At 44.4% G+C, this 18,349-nt stretch overlaps 1 protein-coding gene across 5 annotated transcripts in view; it reads right to left on the bottom strand.

Moving 5' to 3' along the window:
• The window catches only part of MEI4 (meiotic double-stranded break formation protein 4), a 622,672-nt gene that overhangs the window by 283,694 nt on the left and 320,629 nt on the right, over nt 1-18,349 (bottom strand). The window contains exon 6 of one of the 5 annotated variants that reach the window (XM_068281518.1): nt 14,490-14,539. The exons of the other annotated variants lie outside the window; for them this stretch is intronic. The gene's annotated coding sequence lies outside the window, so the exon portion shown is untranslated. Of the gene's footprint in view, nt 1-14,489; nt 14,540-18,349 lie in introns of those variants that run through there. 5 annotated transcript variants of the gene reach the window in all.

Genomic DNA, 18,349 nt, shown 5'->3' with positions numbered 1-18,349 from the left:
GGTGTGAGGTCCGTGTTCATCAACACCCTGGAACTAGTCTGAAGTATAACAGAGATATAACAAGTCCCTAATCTGGGTGTGAGGTCCGTGATCATCAACACCCTGGAACTAGTCTGACGTATAACAGGGATATAACACAGAATCTAACAAAAGGTCTGAGTGCTTCCACTCACTCTCTCAATTCCTGTGTACTGTTATAACTACTAAGGATAAAGTGTGGGTATATCCAAAGGACAAAATGTAAAATGACATTAAATATTCATTAACCACCTGAGCGGTCTGGACGAGCTCAGCTCGTCCAACACCGCCGGAGGTCGCCGCTCAGGCCCTGCTGGGCCGATTTTCATCAAATAAAAAGCAGCACACGCAGCCGGCACTTTGCCAGCCGCGTGTGCTGCCTGATCGCCGCCGCTCTGCGGCGATCCGCCGCGAGCAGCGGCGAAAGAGGGTCCCCCCAGCCGCCTGAGCCCAGCGTAGCCGGAACAAAAAGTTCCGGCCAGCGCTAAGGGCTGGATCGGAGGCGGCTGACGTCAGGACGTCGGCTGACGTCGATGACGTCACTCCGCTCGTCGCTATGGCGACGATATAAGCAAAACAAGGAAGGCCGCTCATTGCGGCCTTCCTTGTTTATTCTGGGCGCCGGAGGCGATCGGAAGATCGCCTCCGGAGCGCCCTCTAGTGGGCTTTCATGCAGCCAACTTTCAGTTGGCTGCATGAAATAGTTTTTTTTTTATTTAAAAAAAACCCTCCCGCAGCCACCCTGGCGATTTAATCAGAACGCCAGGGTGGTTAAACTACATAAAAAAAAATATAAATGATAAACCCCCTTCTACCCCCTCCTCCATAGCTACCAAAATAAAACACATATAAAGAAAAAAAAAAGCTAAATGCCAGCATTAAAAAAATAAAAAATACAAAAATAGTTACCCTAGGGACTCAGCTTTTTTTAATATGTCTGTTATGAGGGTATATTACTGGTTTTGATATGAAGTCTGTGCAGGCGCTCAACATAAATGATAAAAGTCCACAGTCCCAGACCAGTCTGTATTCAAATGGACCCAGACGGTATCATAAGTTCACAGAAATGTATCCACCAAGTACTCTCACCAGATCAGTTGGCTGACTCAATGACAAATCAGCAGACACAGCTTATACATATACTCCAGTAATCTCCCACTGTTATTGGCATCTGTAGGTTCAAACACAATATGCGGACATAGCGTAATACTGCCGTAGATCACAGGATTAAAAGTGACTGTATAATTCACCCTGTGTCAGGTGATCAAATTTGTGTTAAAAAAGGCAATCGAGGATCTATGCAGAGATAGATTAATTAGCCTTGGATATGGGGCCTAATAAAAAGACCTCCGGCTCCAATGCAAAAAATGCAACTCTATCAATCTGCCACTAACACAACCAGTTAATGGTAACTTGATCAAAGACAATGAATTTTGGTCTCACGTGTAATATAAACATACAAATACTTTATTTTATCAAAAAGGGAAAAGGATAAAACAGACATAAAATCAAAGGAAGGGATGTTGCGGAGTCAAAAAAATGGCAATATTCATGGCCGGCCATACAATCATGACAAATCACTCACTCCAAGCATACCAAACCCCTCTCTCTAACCTAGGGAACTAGCGCTGAGGTAATCAGACTATAAGGAGTGCAGCATATTGCAATTCCATATATCTTCATATGTAAATCCAGGTGCTTAAACTAGTGTCCATACTATAGTTCACGATGCAAAGGTCACAATAGATGGTAATAATAGGTCGCATTCATCATATAGAGGCATGTAAGGCACGATCAATCTCGTTAATGTAGCTCCAGCAAGCTTCAAATCAGCATACAGCCATGCATGGAGAGAGAATTCTCATCAATTTAGCTTCTAGCAAATGGCAGTAAGCGGTGCATAAGCATGCATGTCAAGACAATACAGGATGGATCTCACCAGTCTGGATACAAAGTTCCACAGCGCTGTTCGAATGCTCATAGGTTGAGTAGGTGGGTGGTTTTTTGTCATTGGGGGCCCCCTTCCTCCGCTAGGTCGCCATGTAGCAGAAGCTGTCAGCAGGCATATTGTGGGATTAAGGCTGGCTGGCGTCCCAACTCAGCTGTGGTAACGATCTCCACGCTCCTCCAAATGGAACGCTCGCTCTGCTGTCAGCAAAGGCTCCTGGGTAGGGTAGTCCCATGTGAGGGAACGTCAGGACGACCAGACGTGACTTTGACTCCGCCCACCGACGCGTTTCACGCCGTGGGCGTTTCTTCAGGGTGTGAAGAAACGCTCACGGCGTGAAACGCGACGGTGGGCGGAGTCAAAGTCACGTCTGGTCGTCCTGACGTTCCCTCACATGGGACTACCCTACCCAGGAGCCTTTGCTGACAGCAGAGCGAGCGTTCCATTTGGAGGAGCGTGGAGATCGTTACCACAGCTGAGTTGGGACGCCAGCCAGCCTTAATCCCACAATATGCCTGCTGACAGCTTCTGCTACATGGCGACCTAGCGGAGGAAGGGGGCCCCCAATGACAAAAAAACACCCACCTACTCAACCTATGAGCATTCGAACAGCGCTGTGGAACTTTGTATCCAGACTGGTGAGATCCATCCTGTATTGTCTTGACATGCATGCTTATGCACCGCTTACTGCCATTTGCTAGAAGCTAAATTGATGAGAATTCTCTCTCCATGCATGGCTGTATGCTGATTTGAAGCTTGCTGGAGCTACATTAACGAGATTGATCGTGCCTTACATGCCTCTATATGATGAATGCGACCTATTATTACCATCTATTGTGACCTTTGCATCGTGAACTATAGTATGGACACTAGTTTAAGCACCTGGATTTACATATGAAGATATATGGAATTGCTATATGCTGCACTCCTTATAGTCTGATTACCTCAGCGCTAGTTCCCTAGGTTAGAGAGAGGGGTTTGGTATGCTTGGAGTGAGTGATTTGTCATGATTGTATGGCCGGCCATGAATATTGCCATTTTTTTGACTCCGCAACATCCCTTCCTTTGATTTTATGTCTGTTTTATCCTTTTCCCTTTTTGATAAAATAAAGTATTTGTATGTTTATATTACACGTGAGACCAAAATTCATTGTCTTTGATCAAGATCAAATTTGTGTTCCCACCACCGGCACTGTAATAGTTAACTGCTGATCGAAGCTGAGGGTCAGCATTGGAATCTGGTGAGCAGTTAACTATTACAGTGCCGGTGGTGGGAACACAAATTTGATCACCTGACACAGGGTGAATTATACAGTCACTTTTAATCCTGTGATCTACGGCAGTATTACGCTATGTCCGCATATTGTGTTTGAACCTACAGATGCCAATAACAGTGGGAGATTACTGGAGTATATGTATAAGCTGTGTCTGCTGATTTGTCATTGAGTCAGCCAACTGATCTGGTGAGAGTACTTGGTGGATACATTTCTGTGAACTTATGATACCGTCTGGGTCCATTTGAATACAGACTGGTCTGGGACTGTGGACTTTTATCATTTATGTTGAGCGCCTGCACAGACTGCATATCATTTATTTAGGGAGGCAGTTCCCATCCCACTGTGCGGCGACCCATACCTGTTTGCTCCATTGTTTGTGAAACCATCTAGTTAATCGGAGGAGCGCCTATAACCACATTATCTATAATATTACTGGTTTTGTTTTTTTTGTGTGCAAATAAAGGCATGTAATTATTGAAATAATATAAACAAACACAAAACTGAAAATATACACCTTTATTTCCAAAGGAAATATTGTTACCATACATTGGTTGTACTAGGGCCATAATGTAATCTTAGTAATAACTAGGGAAAATAAAATGTATGAGTTTTATCTGCACTAACACATTTTATTTTCAAACTATGATGGCTGAAGCCTGAGAATTACTTTTTTCAATTTTGGTCCTTATTCCTTTAAATGCATAGGAAATAAAATCATTCCTAGCAAAAAATACCACCCAAAGATAGCCTAATTTGTCCTGCAAAAAACAATATATAGATCATTTAGGTGTCATAAGCAGCGATAAAGTTAATGGCATAGGACTATAGGAGGAGTGAAATGTGAATATTGCTTTAGTTTTTAAAGAGAACACCAGGTGGGCATTTTTGTTATAAAAAAAATGTCACCTGATCCGGTAGCCTCAATTACTGCTGCTCTCCAACGCTCCTGTGGCCAGAAATCCTTTAGTTTCACTTTGCGTCTCCTGGGGTCATGACGCTGCAAGCCCTGCTCTGTGTGTCTCATCACAGAGCAGAGTGCAGGGAAGCGGCAGAGCTGCTCATTGAGCTGGGAAAGGAGTGTTAGGAACACCCCCAGTGGGTGTTTTGCAGAAATGCCTCCCCTGCAAGGGAGAGCAAGCTGCATGTTGGCAATTTCAGGGGTGACAGCATGGCACCCGGGGAGGGAGGGCCAGAAAACGGTGCATAGGGGACACAGAGGCATGTCATGGACCAAGAAACAGGCCTCTGTGTTCCTTCTGCCCCCCTTGCACCTCCTTCAGGTACACTTTAAAGAGAACCCGAGGTGGGTTTGAAGAATATTATCTGCATACAGAGGCTGGATCTGAGTATACAGCTCAGCCTCTGTTGCTATCCCAAACCCCCCTAAGGTCCCCCTGCACTCTGCAATCCCTCATAAATCACAGCCATGCTGCTGACAAACAGCTTGTCAGAGCTGGCTGTGTTTATCTCTATAGAGTCATACTGCTGCTCTCCCCGCCTCCTGCAGAACTCCAGTCCCCGCCTGCATCTCTTCCCTCCCTGCTAATTGGACGGGGGCAGGGACCGGAGCTATGCAGGAGGCGGGGGAGCAGCTGAGACTGACACTACAGATGTAAACACAGCCTCACAGCACGACTGTGATTTATGAGGGATTGCAGAGTGCAGGGGGACCTTAGTGGGGTTTGGGATAGCAACAGAGGCTGGGCTGTATAGGCAGATCCAGCCTTTGTATGCAGATAACATTCTTTAAACACACCTCAGGTTCTCTTTAAGGGAAAATAACCTGTAGTAAGGAAGTAGTTAAGGTTTTAATTTGGAAGGTTTAGAAAAGTTTACTTTAAAGGGATACTTAAGCTAGGGATAAAAAAAAAAATATCAGTTTTACTCACCTGGGGCTTCTACCAGCCCCCTGCAGCTGTCCCGTACCCTTGCAGTCACTCACAGATCCTCCGGTCCTCTGCTGCCAGTTAGCTTATTTTCACCTGTGAAGGCACAGTAAGCCTGTCGGAGAAAACAAAGCTAGCTGGCACCGGGGACAGGAGGATCCGTGAGTGACTGCGAAGGCATGGGACAGCTGCAGGGGGCTGGTAGAAGCCCCAGGTGAGTAAAACTGATTTTTTTTTATCCCTGGCTTAAGCTCCTCTTTAAGGTCTATTAGGCTAGCATTCATTAACAATGTGAGTTTAAATCCAAGACTGTATGACATATATAATATTTTTTACAAGACAATGCTAAATATCAAGTCAATTCTAAATATTGAATTCATATTATAGAGGTTATAGTCCTGAACACATAAACAATGAATTGTATTATATTATTAGCACTTACTACCTCTATTAGTGTGGTTGGGCTCTTTTCATTTAGAACAATAAACTTCCACTTGAACGCAGGATGCTTAAGAAAAATTATTACTGCATGACAATACAATTTTAATTACATCCTTGAATAATTAATTGCTCATAAATGTATTTCATTAAAGGGGAGGTTCCGGCCACTACAGAAATACAATGCCATCCCACAGTATACAGTTGTTTACAGGGCCTACACATTAAATAGGAGAAATGGTGACCTTAATTGTAAGTACTGTGGTCATGCTGGGATAATTAGAACAAATTATTTCATTAACAGAGAAAATGTCAAACATGTCACAAGGAAAAACAATGTAATGTAGTGAAAGTAGATGACAGGAAAGAGAAAATTCCATGTTACATACCTGCAGATCAGATGACACAGAATAAAAAGTGCTTGTAATTGTCCTTTATCTAAAACTGGGTACACACATGAGATAAAGTTTTTGGAAAATGAAAGATCCAAGGCCAAATTTTCCACCTCCATGTAGTATGAGAGCTTTCCTGCACGGTCTTCTCTTAAGCTGAGTACACCCATCAGATAAATATCATTGCAAACTGAAGAATTTATCTTTCACATTGGTTTGGTTTGAAACACTGATCTTTCTAAAGATGCTGTACACATGCAAAAGATCAGTTCCTAAAAAATGCTTTCATAGTCTATAATATCTGAAGATCTGATATACACCTTTTTTAATGGACAGATTCACTTGGATGGATCTGAAATATTAACCTATTTTGGTTCCAGGACGTAGAAACTACGTCCAGGAACCATGCGCCCTACCGCGTGCTCCCGCGGCCGATCGCGCGCGTGCACGCGCACTCCCGGCCGCGGATTCGGTAGCCACGGAATCAATGTATCGGGCTATGGTGCCCGATCACTGATTCCTCTCCCCCGCTGAAAAAGCGACAGCTTCTCTCGGAAGCTGCGCCTTTTCTGGCCGTTCCCTCCCCGATGAGTCACTCTAAGCGTGTGTTACGCTTAGAGTGACATCATGTAAACAAACTCATGGCCGCCATCTTGTGGCCAAAAAGTAAAACTACAACTAAAATTAAAAAAAAATTAAACATAACACACAATTACATTATAAAACTATACTTTACATCCCACCCTCCCCAAAATACCCAAATAAAATGTTTAATATAAAAAAACAAAAACATTACAATAAAAAACAACAACATGTAAATATTTACCTAAGGGTCTAAACTTTTTAAATATCAATGTAAAGATGAAATATTTCTATATTTTTTTTATTTTAAACTTGTAAATAGTGATAGATGCAAAACGGAAAAAATGCACCTTTATTTCCAAATAAAATATTGTCGCCATACATTGTGATAGGGACATAATTTTAACGGTGTAATAACCGGGACATATGGGCAAATACAATACGTGAGTTTTAATTATGGAGGCATGTATTATTTTAAAACTATAATGGCTGAAAACTGAGAAATAATGTTTTTTTCCGTTTTTTTCTTATTCTTCCTGTTAAAATGCATTTACAGTAAAGTGGCTCTTAGCAAAATGTACCCCCCAAAGAAAGCCTAATTGGTGGCGGAAAAAACAAGATATAGATCAGTTCATTGTGATAAGTAGTGATAAAGTTATAGGCTAATGAATGGGAGGTGAACATTTCTCAAGTGAAAACGACGGAACCTGAATGGGTTAAGCGATAAATATCTTTTTCGTGTGGCTTTTTTTTAGGTCTTTTGTGAATATTTTTTACAAATATCATTTGCAGATTTATCTTTGATCTTTCACTTTTCAAAGATATATCTTACGTGTATTCAATTTAAGTATTCAAAATCTGTTGGCCGTCATACTACATGGCAGTGGTAAGATTGGCCAGTCATCTTCAAATAAAAATTGGATGTGTGTATGGACCTCAGCATTGGCCTTATTGGTTATCCTCTATGAAGCCAGTCAAAGAATGTTCATTGAACAGTTTTGTTCAGTCACTCATACAAACAGGCTTAAACAGTATGTGGCCACTAGGGATGATCTAGGAGATGTAAATTTATTCATGCATTCAAATTCTATTTAAATGTTATGAAGCTTAAACTTGGACCAATATCAATTGTCAGGAAGTTATTCTGACAATTGGTCCCATTTGAAGCGGAATATCATTTACATGAAATGTGCAGTCAAGGAGAAACACCTTTCTCACATAAAGAAAAACAGGAGGAAAGTTGAGTGACAGGCTGCCCAATAAGCCTTCCCACAACCTCCTATATGCATCATATAAACACCGATACAGTATGTAATGAGGTAACATCACCTTGCCATTAGAGATGGGAACTTTTTCGGAAGTTCGGTTCGCCCCCATAGTGCATCATGAGGGTCAACTTTGACCCTCTACATCACAGTCAGTAGGCACATTGTAGCCAATTAGGCTACACTCCCTCCTGGAGCCCCACCCCCCTTATAAAAGGCAGATAGCGTCAGGCAGTGGACTCACTCGTGTGCCTGCAGTAATTAGTGAAGGGATAGCTGCTGCAGACTCTCATAGGGAAAGCTTAGTTAGGCTCTTGTAGGCTTGTTAGCTTGCTCCTGGCTGATTGTTATTGCTATAAAAAAGCACCCCTCAACAGCTCTTTTGAGAGCTAATCTTGTTCTTGTGATCTCTTTTTTTTTTGTGGCCCACTTGCATTATATACAGCCCTGTCAGTCAGTGTCACTGTATATAAGAAGGGAATTGCCAGGGAGCCACAGAGTTATTGCGCAATTGCTTTTTATCACTCATTTGAACCGTGAACTGGTGCAGCCAGTATCATATACAAAATAGAAGGAGCAACATAAATTGGCCATAAACACCATATTATACTAGTTCAATATAAATCTTTATTGCACAATCTCCACCAAATCACAGGTGTACACCTTTAAGGAACCAAAACACAGATAGTATTTAAAAACTGTTTCTGCGCAGAACCCAGTAAAAATTAAAACCAAGGAGCCATCCCGCATACACCAGATAATCACTCTAGGCTTGTGTGCATGGAGTCTGTCAAAAGGACTCTTATGCTCCATGCACGCAAGCCCAGTCTGCCTAGCTGTCACACATCAGCATACAGCCATACATACAGCAGCTGCCTCCCCCTAATGGGGATGAGTCCTCTGTAGTTGAAAGGAACTGCAGCAAAATTCGTTGGCCGGCTTTATACTAACACAGTTCCACACTTATAAACTGTGCAGGGGGGGCCTTGTCATTGCCCAAAGCATCATCCCTCCATTTATCAAGCAACAATTCAGAGTACTTGCGTTTAGCCCACTCGTAAAGCGTTCTCCGGCATCAGACTGTGTGCACTTTCACCTCCGGGTGTCCTATTCAGCATGTTCTGTCTCCAGCAGTGGGCACATACTCCTTGTTCCTCCCTCTGCTACTTAGCTGATATTCGGGTACACTCGGTGTACGTGCGCATCTTATGGCCTCACAAGTGTCCATTCGCCATAGGGACACCTTAGCTAAGGTCAGTCACGTCCTTGCCTGTGACTGACGGCAGGCAATCAACAAGTGTCAGTGTTATGCCAGCTAGCTGGGTCGGCTTCAGGCAGCAGGGTCAGCGTGGTAGTGTGATGCGGCGATAGGCTCCTCCCACCTTCACCAGTCAGTGTCACTGTGCCTGTCTGTGTGTGACAGGTGCACATGTAATACCCATCACTGCATATACCTACTACCTGTTGTGTTCACTTCAGTGCACCCACCTATCTACGTGAGCACTCGCAGTGTCACTGTGCATATCCGGTACCTGTCTGTGTGTGACAGGTGCACATGTAATACTCATCACTGCATATACCTACTACCTATTGTTCACTTCAGTGCACCCACCTACCTACGTGCACGCAGTGTGATATACCACTCCGTGCATACCTGTTAAATGCACCTGTGTGACCGACTGCACATTGTATTAGTCAAATCAGTGCATACCTTTCACTTCATCCCCCCCAATATGGACAAAACAAAAGGCAGAGGCAGGCCATCTGACAGGTCTGTTCGAGGTCGCGCTGTCGTGATTTCGTGTGGCCTGCAACCAAAGTACAGTGTTCAGAATAAGGCACGTGCCATCAACCCCCAATATTGTCAGGACGTCGTTGACTATTTAACACAGAACACCTCATCTTTCTCAGCTTCTGCACGGAAGTGTGACATATCTTCCAACCTCCTGCTCTGATTCTGGCACCCCACTTAACACTCAGTCGGCCGCCACCACCAAAGTGCCATCATCCCAGTGCTCAGCGGTGTGGACATTTTTTGTGTGTCTGCCTCAGATGAGAGCAATGCCATCTGTACTCTCTGCCACTGAAAATTGAGCCGTGGAAAGACCAAGACCCGCGTAGGGACAACTACCTTACGAAGGCACATGATTACAAAGCACAAACTGCAATGGGATGACCACCTGAGGGAAAGCAGCACACAAAAGCAGATCCACACACCGCAGTGGAAGATATGCAATTATTTCTCAAAAAAGGTGATACCCAAATTGTACCGTGATGTTGAATGGCAAGTGGGGTCATCTCTGGCACACAGCGTTGGGTCAAGGGAGCACCTGACCATGTGGTCTGCAAAGCACGGTCAGGCCTGCCCGAAGAATAAGTCAGTCCCCACACACAGCATCTCTGCCTGCACGTCGTGTGACTGCCTGCCCCAAGACTAAGTCGCTTCGCACACAGCATCTCTGCCTGCAGGCCGCTTGACTGCCTTCTCTGCCACCACCAAAAGGGTCCAGGACTCCCGGTGGATTCCTGAATTTTTAAGGCCGCTGCTAGCAGTACATGTACATGTCTCTTTATGTAGATAGCGCTCCACAGTATTGATGATTAGGAGATAGAAAAAGCCCCCTTTGGGACCTCCGCAAGAAAAACAGGAGGAAAGTTGAGTGACAGGCTGCCCAATAAGCCTTCCCACAACCTCCTATATGCATCATATAAACACCGATACAGTATGTAATGAGGTAACATCACCTTGCCATTAGAGATGGTTCCCAGCGAACTTCCGTGGTTCGTGATCGCGGCGAACCGGGAACTTTTTCGGAAGTTCGGTTCGCCCCCATAGTGCATCATGAGGGTCAACTTTGACCCTCTACATCACAGTCAGTAGGCACATTGTAGCCAATTAGGCTACACTCCCTCCTGGAGCCCCACCCCCCTTATAAAAGGCAGATAGCGTCAGGCAGTGGACTCACTCGTGTGCCTGCAGTAATTAGTGAAGGGATAGCTGCTGCAGACTCTCATAGGGAAAGCTTAGTTAGGCTCTTGTAGGCTTGTTAGCTTGCTCCTGGCTGATTGTTATTGCTAAAAAAAGCACCCCTCAACAGCTCTTTTGAGAGCTAATCTTGTTCTTGTGATCTCTTTTTTTTTGTGGCCCACTTGCATTATATACAGCCCTGTCAGTTAGTGTCACTGTATATAAGAAGGGAATTGCCAGGGAGCCACAGAGTTATCGTGCAATTGCTTTTTATCACTCATTTGAACCGTGAACTGGTGCAGCCAGTATCATATACAAAATAGAAGGAGCAGCATAAATTGGCCATAAACACCATATTATACTAGTTCAATATAAATCTTTATTGCACAATCTCCACCAAATCACAGGTGTACACCTTTAAGGAACCAAAACACAGATAGTATTTAAAAACTGTTTCTGCGCAGAACCCAGTAAAAATTAAAACCAAGGAGCCATCCCGCATACACCAGATAATCACTCTAGGCTTGTGTGCATGGAGTCTGTCAAAAGGACTCTTATGCTCCATGCATGCAAGCCCAGTCTGCCTAGCTGTCACACATCAGCATACAGCCATACATACAGCAGCTGCCTCCCCCTAATGGGGATGAGTCCTCTGTAGTTGAAAGGAACTGCAGCAAAATTCGTTGGCCGGCTTTATACTAACACAGTTCCACACTTATAAACTGTGCAGGGGGGGCCTTGTCATTGCCCAAAGCATCATCCCTCCATTTATCAAGCAACAATTCAGAGTACTTGCGTTTAGCCCACTCGTAAAGCGTTCTCCGGCATCAGACTGTGTGCACTTTCACCTCCGGGTGTCCTATTCAGCATGTTCTGTCTCCAGCAGTGGGCACATACTCCTTGTTCCTCCCTCTGCTACTTAGCTGATATTCGGGTACACTCGGTGTACGTGCGCATCTTATGGCCTCACAAGTGTCCATTCGCCATAGGGACACCTTAGCTAAGGTCAGTCACGTCCTTGCCTGTGACTGACGGCAGGCAATCAACAAGTGTCAGTGTTATGCCAGCTAGCTGGGTCGGCTTCAGGCAGCAGGGTCAGCGTGGTAGCGTGATGCGGCGATAGGCTCCTCCCACCTTCACCAGTCAGTGTCACTGTGCCTGTCTGTGTGTGACAGGTGCACATGTAATACCCATCACTGCATATACCTACTACCTGTTGTGTTCACTTCAGTGCACCCACCTATCTACGTGAGCACTCGCAGTGTCACTGTGCATATCCGGTACCTGTCTGTGTGTGACAGGTGCACATGTAATACTCATCACTGCATATACCTACTACCTATTGTTCACTTCAGTGCACCCACCTACCTACGTGCACGCAGTGTGATATACCACTCCGTGCATACCTGTTAAATGCACCTGTGTGACCGACTGCACATTGTATTAGTCAAATCAGTGCATACCTTTCACTTCATCCCCCCCAATATGGACAAAACAAAAGGCAGAGGCAGGCCATCTGGCAGGTCTGTTCGAGGTCGCGCTGTCGTGATTTCGTGTGGCCTGCAACCAAAGTACAGTGTTCAGAATAAGGCACGTGCCATCAACCCCCAATATTGTCAGGACGTCGTTGACTATTTAACACAGAACACCTCATCTTTCTCAGCTTCTGCACGGAAGTGTGACATATCTTCCAACCTCCTGCTCTGATTCTGGCACCCCACTTAACACTCAGTCGGCCGCCACCACCAAAGTGCCATCATCCCAGTGCTCAGCGGTGTGGACATTTTTTGTGTGTCTGCCTCAGATGAGAGCAATGCCATCTGTACTCTCTGCCACTGAAAATTGAGCCGTGGAAAGACCAAGACCCGCGTAGGGACAACTACCTTACGAAGGCACATGATTACAAAGCACAAACTGCAATGGGATGACCACCTGAGGGAAAGCAGCACACAAAAGCAGATCCACACACCGCAGTGGAAGATATGCAATTATTTCTCAAAAAAGGTGATACCCAAATTGTACCGTGATGTTGAATGGCAAGTGGGGTCATCTCTGGCACACAGCGTTGGGTCAAGGGAGCACCTGACCATGTGGTCTGCAAAGCACGATCAGGCCTGCCCGAAGACTAAGTCAGTCCCCACACACAGCATCTCTGCCTGCACGTCGTGTGACTGCCTGCCCCAAGACTAAGTCGCTTCGCACACAGCATCTCTGCCTGCAGGCCGCTTGACTGCCTTCTCTGCCACCACCAAAAGGGTCCAGGACTCCCGGTGGATTCCTGAATTTTTAAGGCCGCTGCTAGCAGTACATGTACATGTCTCTTTATGTAGATAGCGCTCCACAGTATTGATGATTAGGAGATAGAAAAAGCCCCCTTTGGGACCGCTCTCACCCTCCTAGGTGGACCACTGTTAGATTGGTCATTAGCGTCTCAGCAATCATCCAGGTGGAAATTGATGAAGCCCTCTGTTCGTTGTCAGGATAAGGGTGTTGGGGTCTCCAATATAGTTAGGTGTCTCCACTTCTGGTTAGACCTCCGCACTCCTCAAAGAGGATACTGAACTTCAAGATACCTCACAGAGGAATAAAGTGGACCATAGCGTAATTCCGTATAAAATATAACAATTTATTTTTAAAACATACTCACAAACGTGAATTGGGTACAGGCGTTTAGAGTTAGTAACGGGCTCTCCCCCGTGCCTCCCGGGTAAGGCCTAAAGAGGTGGTCCGCTCCGCTCGGTAACCGCATGTACATGCCTGCTTAATTTTTCTGGTTGCACTGCGGCTGCAACAACAAAACAAAAGGCATGTACATGTGTCAATTCCCCTTCGTCATCATTACCTTGCCACGGTAAAGAGGCTTGCGTATCACAATGAAGCAATGACCGCTGGCTATAGGAGTGTCTCGGGGGGAGGGGTGGCACACCCAAGATAATAAGGTCATTGCTTCATTGTGGACAGACCAAATTTGATTAGCTGGACAGTCACTGTTCTGTCATTCAGCTACCTCAGCCCGGCGACTATATGGGCTTAAAAACCGCCATGGTGCGCACCAGTCCAGGATGGCCGTCACTACACAAACAGCTGTTTGCGATGCGTTACACAGCGAGTTTGGTGTGTCAGTGTGAAGCAGAACTCTAATTACACTCCCTGATTGATGAATACACATGCAAGATGTTATAAGCACTTTAGGCCTGCAATTTAGCATTGAATGTGATTTTGGCTCTTAAAACGCTGCTTTGCGTCAAATCCAGATTTTCCTCGGGACTTTTGGCGTCTATCCCACTCTTCCATGCCCCTCTCCAGGTGTTAGACCCCTTGAAACATCTTTTCCATCACTTTTGCGGCCAGCATAAATTTTTCTAGTTTTCCAAATTTGCCTCCCCACTGAAGTCTATTGCGGTTCGCGAAAGTTTGCGCGAACCGAACTTTCGCCATAGGTTCGCGAACCAAAAATCGGAGGTTCAGGCCATCTCTACTTGCCATTAGCTATGCCCCTTCTATTGACCAGAGAGAGGAGTTTTTTAATGGCTGCAGTAGCCTCTTTCCCACCCAAAAAAGAAGAGAGAGGAGAAGGTGAGAGATACATACACTTGCCCAGTCCTGTCCCACCTGTCCAGTTCTGCCAGTTCCATTCTGCCCTGACCAGTCCTCTCTCACCAGACCAGGTCTGCTAGTCCTGTCCTGTCCAATTCGATCCAGCCCTTCTGCCTGCAACTAGGAAGTCCTTTACCGCTGAATGCTTCTGAAGACCTTGAATGGAAACTGGGGATCAACAAAGTATGTATACCATAATGTTATCAGATTGATATGTTGCAAGTCATATAATGAAACCAATATATAATCCAATAATTATGTAATTTCCATTCTGAAAAAAGACAAGCACCTATAGAGGAATTTTACCAAAAGATAGTAGTATTGGAAAAAATAAATGAAGACATTGAAAAGTGAGAAGTTAAAACATATACGATAGCTCAAGAAATGATTGATACTCACCATGTAATTTGTTCATGATGTTTGATCCACCGTGATCAAGAAATTGTCATGGCTGTGACAATGACATCATACTGTGGGAGGGATTTCACCTCAATATCAGCCACACAGACGTCACTGATAATCCATTAATGAAAATATAAAGATTTCTTGTGGTAAAAAGGGTATCAGCAAATGTCTGGGATGAAGTTTAATTTTGTTCCTATTTAAGTCCACAATTTCCTTAAAAACACAATATGGCTTGCATGATCAAATGTATTTTCATTTGATCATCATGTCATATGTTTACAAATATCTTGAAATATATTTTTTAAATTAGATTATTCTCTTCAGATACATTTTTAATTGGTTCCAGGCATAAAATGACCCATTGAAACTTTTAAGGCCGATTCACGGTCAGCGATCGCGATTTGCGGGCAAAATCTCACGATTTGTGCTTGCGTTTCCCGTTCAATAGAACGAGAATCACTGCGCAGTCGCCCCTGAAACATTGCATGCAGCGCGTTTGCGACTGATCAAAACCCCAAACGCTGTTGTGTGAATGTATCCATAGGGATACACTAATAGCAGCGCTTTGCTGATCGTCGGCGATCAGCAAAGCGCTGAAAAATCACTCAGTGTGAACTAGCCCTTAAGCTGATCGAATTTTTAGCTTCTAAAGTTTAGGATGAGAACATTATACTTAATTTATTATTGACATTCTTTTTCTGCAACTGTACAAAGCTGATATAAATACACAAACCGAAGAAGTATATTGGTTTAAAAAAAAAAAAAGTACAGTTACTCTGGCAAAGTAATTCAGGCCAGTTGCAAACTGTGGAGTGAGAATAATAGACACTGCAGAGATTCTGCTTACTTTATTGATTTAATGTACATATATCTTTTCTCAATCTGCCTCCTGTAGTGACAGCTTTGAAAACTTGCACTGCGTAGACTAATATATTCACATTTGTTCTGTGCAGAGTATAGAAACTATATTTTAAGAGAAAAATATCTACTAACCAGGAAAAAAACAATATTGTTAGTGCAAATATATAATCGGACGCATATTAAGTGCATCAGAATATATTGGCCTATACAAATACTTGGCACAGTACTAGTCATCACCTGCTGCTCTTAAAGGAAACCTGAACTAAGTAAATGATTTAAAATAAACACATGGGGCTTGATTCACAAAGCGGTGCTAACCTACTTAGCACGTCTAAAGTCTTTAGACGCGCTAACCAGGGTGCTAAGTAGGTTAGCACCAGATTTCTCAATCAGATCGCGCGCTAACTTTGCGCGCGTAAAGTTCTACACGCGCAAAGTTTTACGCGCGCTAAGTCCCATAGGCTTTAATGGGCACTTCGCGCGGTGCGCCCTGCGCTCTGTGCAGTACGCGCGTAAAGTTTTATGCGCATAAAGTTTTGTGCGCGTAAAGTTTTATGCGCGAACAGCTTGTTTAGACGTGCTAAGAGGGTTTTCACAGGCGTGCTAACAGTTAGCACCGCTTTGTGAATCAAGCCCTTGATGTACTTACAAATGAATAGTACATACTTACCTTGCTGTCAGTTCAGGGAGAAAGGGGTGAGCACCAAGCACTAAGCAGACTGTAACAACTGTTACTTCCTGTCCTAAGACACTTGCTTTCATTGGGTCATTCTCTCAACTCCATAGCTTTATTGCTGGCCACCAAACGTTCAGTTCACAAACTTTCATGGAAAACTTTGCTCATGGTCCGCAAACGTACTTTCGTGATATTTATCCATCCATGTCTACTTGCCGCTAGAGCTCCAGGCTCACTGCCATCACAGGGAGACTGGAGCTTAAGGGGTGAGTAACCTATAGCCTTGCAACTCACCGCTAAAGATCCAGTTGTAGTGTCAAGTAAGTGCAGTGAGCCTGGAGCTCTAGCAATGAGTACAAAGCTTCTGGGGAGACGAGTGGGCCAGAAGAGGAGTGAGGACAGGTAGCTATGATCTCTCAGTATCCCCTCAATACATGCTATGCATAGGGGTGCCTCACAAAGATTATATCACCCACAGATAAGCCGACCCCAATATAAGCCTAAAAATTGTTATACGAAAGTTGGCTTATCTGCGATGATATATAGAAGGGTTTTTTGGTTTGTTTTATTTGATGTTTCTTGTTGTTATATGAAACATAAATGTAAAAATAGGTTTTTCTCCATTTTTTTTCCTACATGCCCAATTTCAAAAAAAATCAGCCAAAAGTGGTTTTCAGCACGCCATACCACAATGTGTGGTTTCTTTATTAATGTGTCTCACAATACTTACTGAGCAATGTGTCTGACCATAAGTGCTTTTCCAGCTGTGATCTTATGACTGTGGTTGAGAGTCTGCACTTTTTCCTGGACAGGCTCGTGGTTTGGAGATCTGCAGCAGCGTGTAATAAGAGATGGCCCGAACCTCAGTTTTTAGGTTCATTAACCGCTAACGCGAACTTTCGCAAAAGTTCACAAAAACGACGAACTCGGCAAACTGCAATAGACTTCAATGGGCAGGCGAACTTGAAAAACTACAAACACTGTTTCTGGCCACAAAAGTGATGGAAAAGATGTTTCAAGAGGTCTAACACCTGGATGTGGGCATGGCGGAGTGGGATACACACCAAAACTCCCAGGGAAAATTAGGAATTTGACGCAGCGCAGGGTTATAATCCCTAAAGGGAAGAAATCACATTACATTCCTAAATTGGAGGCATAAAGTGCTCGAAAACATCTTGTGTGTGTATACATGTATCAGCAGGTAGTGCAGGAGGAGGAAGATATGTCACAGTTCCGTGCGGAAGCTGAGGAAGATGAGGTGTTCTGTGTTAAATAGTCAAAGCCTCCTGAACACTGTACTTTGGTCAAGGGCCACACAAAATCATGACACCATGACCTCGAACAGACTTGCCGGGTGGCCTGCCTCTGGCTCTGCTTGTTATTTTTTCCATATTGGGGGGGATGAAGTGAAAGGTATGCACTGACTGGACTAATACAGTGTGCAGTCACAAAAATGCAGTGAAAGGTATGCACTGACTGGACTAATACAGTGTGCAGTCACACAGATGCAGTGAAAGGTATGCACTGACTGGTATAATATAGTGTGCAGTCACACAGATGAAGTGAAAGGTATGCGCTGACTGGACTAATACAGTGTGCAGTCGCAGGGTGCAGTGAAAAGTATGCATTGACTGGACTAATACAGTGTGCAGTCACAGATGCAGTGAATGGTATGCACTGACTGGTAAAATACAGTGTGCAGTCACACAGATTCAGTGAAAGGTATGTAGTGACTGGTATAATACAGTGTGTGTTATGCTTCACAGGGAAAACTTAACTTTACCACTGAGGCGAGGACCACCCAGAGCACAGGGTCTAAGTGACCACGGGTCTTCACCCTGAGGCCCACTGGGGCCAAAAGGACTTCACTGCCTAGTACCCACTAGGTTGCACTCCAGGTAGTCCCAACAGTGATTCAGAGAACAGCAACACTGCAATGTGGAGAAAGCGAGGTACAGGATCAGCAGGCAGTAGCGAGGTCGAGACAGTTCCGAGGTCAGGGCTAGCAGAGTTCAGTTGTAACGAGAAGACAAGCT

The sequence above is a fragment of the Hyperolius riggenbachi genome, chromosome 4, assembly GCF_040937935.1.
Source record: "Hyperolius riggenbachi isolate aHypRig1 chromosome 4, aHypRig1.pri, whole genome shotgun sequence".
NCBI classification, from domain to species: domain Eukaryota; kingdom Metazoa; phylum Chordata; class Amphibia; order Anura; family Hyperoliidae; genus Hyperolius; species Hyperolius riggenbachi.
Note: the sequence above shows the minus strand (reverse complement) of the source record. Positions and strands in the feature narration are given on the sequence as shown.